This window comes from Mus caroli, unplaced genomic scaffold (genome assembly GCF_978045245.1).
Source record: "Mus caroli unplaced genomic scaffold, Mus_caroli_1 scaffold_16, whole genome shotgun sequence".
NCBI classification, from domain to species: domain Eukaryota; kingdom Metazoa; phylum Chordata; class Mammalia; order Rodentia; family Muridae; genus Mus; species Mus caroli.
The window spans coordinates 88,217,431-88,222,974 of NW_028227271.1; positions in this window are offsets into that span (position 1 = coordinate 88,217,431).

A 5,544-nucleotide genomic window follows, 5' to 3' on the forward strand; every position below is an offset into this window, starting at 1 on the left:
GGCATCAGTGAGAGGGTATGCACCTACCCCGACAAAGACTTTATGTGCCAGGATTGGAGAGAGGGGTAATACAAAGGGCTGACCCCACTCTCTCAGAGGAAAAGGCAATAGGTGATGGGAGGATGTTTTCAAGGATGAGACCTGAAGAAGGACAGCGTTTGATGTAAATAAATAATTACATTAAAAATACATCTATTTTTTTCCAGCAGTGCACACCTATATTACTAGACAAGACTTAATTATATTATACAGCTCCTTATGTTAGACTAAAATAGGATCATGTGTACTAAAGTATTGAGCATGGAATTGATATCCATGACTCTTTGAGATTACTTTTCTCATTGGATATCATATGATAGGATTCTGTTGCTTTATAAATGAGGAAGATAACCTATTTGGCAAGATAAGTTGCTATAAGTTTTGATTATAAAATGTACTCTACAGTATATAATATAAACATATGGGAAAACAATATCGTGAGCAACAGAATTAAAAACTAAAATTAAGGTATTAAAAGTCTTTTCTATAATAGTGTATATCAGAATACCCAATGACTGAGGACTCTTGATCTTTTTTCCTTGTGTTCACATTTTAGTGCCATCTTGTCAAGAATAATGTGGGACCAGTGATTTTTGTCTCCATAGAAACGGAAAAGATGATGAAATTTTAACCCTCTAGTTATGTTCACTGAGACCATGATAGATTTACATTACATTCTAGCTCTCTATAGCCTTCTTGTTCTCCTTAATTTTTAACTTACAGGATAGTGCACTTTATATGGTGAAAGCCCTTTGTGAGGAGCTGTGAGTCTTTCAAAAGCCTCACCTTACTTTTAACATAATGCCTTCAATAATGCTACATATTTCAATATTATAAGTGCAAATAAATATCTTATACCATTTTGGCAGTGAAAATGAAGTATTCCACATCAGAACATAGGAATAATACCCAACATTCAAATACTACTTATACTTTCCCTTTCAGATTAGCTAAATTCAAAATAATTTTGAATGTCTACAAATGTTTTCTATTACCCAATGCAATACAAATCATCATAGTTCCCCGCTTCAATCATTGCATTTGTTTTTCCAATTAGTATGCAAAATAGGCACTTTATACTCTACTCTTTCCCCATTTGTTACAAAATTAGATTAGTCAAACTCTTCACCCTAATGGATATAATATTTTCTCCTTAAAATCATTTGAGAGACAAAAGGAAGTATATTAATTTTACCACATAAACCTATTTAATGTATCTGCTAATATCAGATGTAATATGAAATCTCTGTGAAGAAAATGTAACAATAAATATGTATCTAGACATAAACTGAAAAATAAACTGCTAATGGTCTTGAATGCTTTCACCTTAATCATTCACAGTGACAGTAGAAAGTTAGCTAGTAGATAACGTATATTATCTGCAAGTGTTCAATTCCACTGTTTTTTTTTCTATGAGCATGTAGTCATGGCAACATCTCTGTGGATGTACCAACCCATTATTTCATTAAAATGGTGGCCCAGAAAAGTTTTGAAATAGGTTTACTCTTGACAGCTCATTAAACTGGTAACTTTTAGGTGGAGAGTGTATTGGGATGTCTGAGGAAATATTACTCTCAACCAGTGGAAAATGCCCAGAGCTTAGTTAAAGAAAAATAAAAGTCTTCCAAACTATTCACATCCCAGATGATACCAATTGTAGAAAAGTTGCTATTAATCCCTTGTATAAATTTTCTGAATTGTTTATTGAGCCTACAGATTGAAAAGACAGGAAAGTTTGTTCTTGAGGTTAATGGTGGCATCGATTTTATCCCACAGGTGTTAACATTCAAATTGTATTTCTGTAACGCCTGAAAATTTAACTTTACAATGTGAAATAGAGAGAAATGTATGATCCTGTAGAAAGAAGAAAGGATATTTAATATACTTAGAATGAGATCACATCTTTTGCTGATTGAATGTTCTTTCTATTTGGATCTTAGGTTACTCATTTAGTTCATCTCATTGATTGATTCAAAATTCAAACTAGTTCTATCCGTGCTCTGCTTAATTTCATATAACACAATTGGCCTCATCTGTGAGACATGCATTCTGAGAAGTTCAATGGGTACTTGAGATCAGAGCAGTACTTAACAATATTTTGTTTTTCCTATCTATGCATACCTTGTGCAGGTGGACGCACATGTTCCATCTTGGGTATGTGGAGTATGCAGATAAAACTCTCTTTGTGTGTTACTCACAGGGAAAAATTTAAGACTCATTCTATAGGTCATTTAGTGTCATTGTTTTAGCTAGATCTTCATTGTTGTGAAGAGACATCATGACCAAGGCAACTCTTATAAAGGAAAATATTTAATTGGTCCTAGCTTGTGGTTTCATAGGCTTAGTGTATCATAGTGGGAAGCATGGCACTCTGCAGGCACCCTTGTTGCTAGAAAAGGAGCTGAACATTCTATATTTTGATCTTCAGGAAGTCAGGAGGAGATTTGATTGTTATACTGGATGGAGCTTGAGAATAGGCAAATTCAAACCCTGATCTCTCATTGAAACACTTCATCCAAGAAGGCAATATCTACTACAAAGAAGGTCATAGCTCCTAATAGTGCCACTCTCTGTGGGCTAATCCTTCAAACATATTCCTCTCCCTGGTCCCATAGGTCTATAGCCACAACATAAAGCAAAATTCATTTACTCCCACTTCAAAGTCTCTTCTAAGATTCATGCAATTGAATTAACTGTCATCCCCTATAAAATCAAAATGAAAAAAAGTGCAGATCACATACTTCAAGCGAACCATGGCAGAGGATCTACATTACAGTTTCAAAATGTAGGGTTAAGGACAGTGTGAAGAGATATGGGAACAAAGTAAAGCTAAGGTAAGCAATCTCCGAATTCTGCATCTCTATGTCTGATGTCAAAATGTTCTTCAGATCTGCATCTCTTTTCTGCTCTTTTGACTGCAACACACTTCTTTCTCTTGGGGGTGTTCTAGTCCTTTTTAGCAGCTTTCCTTGGCAGATTCGACAGCTCTGGTAGCTCTAACCAAGGCAATCGAGGCCTCGCCTTCATAGCGTCATGCAATGGTCAGTCTAAGCCTCTAGGCAGGGACAGTTCTGCTACATACCTAGCCTCAGCAGTTTCCTTAGTTGAAGAAAGAAATACCATCTTTTTATTCTAAAGTGAGAACCAAATGGCCCAAGTTGCCCAGTTCTGCTGCTTGCTGGGGCTGGCCCAGGGGCCTCTCATTCAATTACATCTCTACATGTTTCCATTTCATGGTTTCTTTCACTGCCCAAGCTTGGATGTCCTAGAACATGATCTGTAGACTCACCTTGAACTCAGAAATTTGCTTGGCTCTAACTGCTGCTTGTTGGGATTAAAAGTATGTAAAACCTTGCCTGGACCAAAGCTTTTCTTTAATTCATTTCACAAGATGGACGAGTAGCTAGGTGAGATCTAACCTGGGAGTCACCACTTTTTAAATTTGATTTAGTATCTTTAATAAACAGATGATGTACAATTAAATTTATGGATTGCTGAACTCCCAAATTTTGCTTAAAATTCTCAACCCACTGTTGATTTTTAAGATATAAACTGAGGACTGTGCAGCCATGGATACTGAGTAAATAATTGACATTATAGAAAGTCCCATTTTGTGCTCCAAACTCTTTATAAATACTTGAAAATTTAGTTTAAGAAAGTGATTTCTAAGTTTGTCCTCACTAAAAATATTTCAGATTTCTAAGCAACAAAATACTGAAATATCCAGAGTATTTTAAAGTGGTAAAGAGAAACTATTAAGTATATCATATTAACTGAAGACATATATTAAAATGACAAAAATACCTACCTTACATTTGATATTTATGTGTGTGTGTGTGTGTGTGTGTGTGTGTGTGTGTGTGTATACAAAATGCAAGCACAAAATGTGTATAACTAAAATTAAATTATGTGGGTGTTATCCATGTCATTATCATCTCAGTAAATAGAAATCTGCAGAGACAACAGAAGATACAATTTATTTTTTCATCTTTTAGAATAAAATAGAATCTTGATGGTTGTGCTGCTGAGGTTCCTTGGCCATTTGCATTCACACACTCAGCTCAGGGTTTCCTTTTAAATCATAGATGAATGATAAGAGTTTAATAGGACAAGTGCTAATTTAACATTTCAGTAGTGCTCTAATGGGGAGCTTATTGACAAGAGACATTATTTCTGTCATTTGATCTTTATCCTTGTGACACTTGGCTTTGGGAAAGAAAACAAAATATTCGTCATTAATCTGGGGCATCTGTCATAGAAAGGATGGCATTTTCCAAGTCTACATAAGCACTTTCATCATTGAGAAGACAAAAAAACATGTTCAAGATTATTCAGCATCCCTTCATACTACTCAGGTCAGCTTGTTTTGAGACACAGTTAAATCAATTTTCTCACCATAAACACAATAGCAACTTCATGTTCTGTAATCTAAGTCCCCAGTCAGAGACATTGACAGTAAAACCTGCATATTCTTTGCTGGGAAATGGACAAGTTTGAATGAGTAAAGATGCTACCCCTTTTGCTGATGAATGTTTTCCAGTGTAATTGATGCTTTGGGATGTGGCTGTAATCACTTGGAATTGTTGGATTAATATTGTCTTATTGGATATGTTTATTGAAGTTTGGGAAGTACAATCATATAACAAGAAAAAGTAAACTATTTAGAATCCTGGAGGAACAGGTGAGCAGTCTGTCCCAGAAATTCAATGAAGACATTTAGATATACTGAATGGCATAATATAAACATGCTACATTCTTTCACTACATTCCCGAAAGACTCTTACTCCAGGACACATTATAAATGGATAGAAAGGTGGCACAGTACAGTTGGTTGAGGCTAGATCTATTGCTATGTATAGCAATACTAAATTCTGTACTCAAAGGTCTAGGTCTACCAGGTGACTTCTCTTGTTTATAAGCTTTTGAAGTGCAAATGTTGTTCCTTGATTTAAAACTATTGGTTAAATAAAATTGCTAAAGCCAATTACTAGAGGGATTAGAGGTGGATGGGTTAGGGATGACCTGGTTGGAGGAGGAGAGACAAGGAGGAAAGAGAAAAAAGAAGGAGGAGGAGGCTGCCGTGAGGGGAAAGTAATCATGAACTCATGACCAGGAGACACGGCAAACATATAATGTACACTTCTGGAGAGGTAGCCAAGCCTGTAGTTCAAACAAACAAACAAACAAACAAACAAACAAACCCCAGTAGATTAGGGTAACTCCCAGTAATTGTCAAAGCCAAATAAAATAACTATAGTCTGTGTCTCATTTATTTGTAAACTAGTTAGGGATAACTTAAATTGTTCTTACTATAACAGGTTTTTGACTAAGTTGCATTACATGGAAATAATATACTCTGCAGAAATGACTGGACAAATAGTGACTGACAGATAATATTTTTTTTCAATTAGGAGATATAGCATTTCATAGAATATCTTCACATACCATAAGATTTCTGGGGAGGGGGAGTGAGATGCTACTCACCTCAAATGTCATTTGCAACCT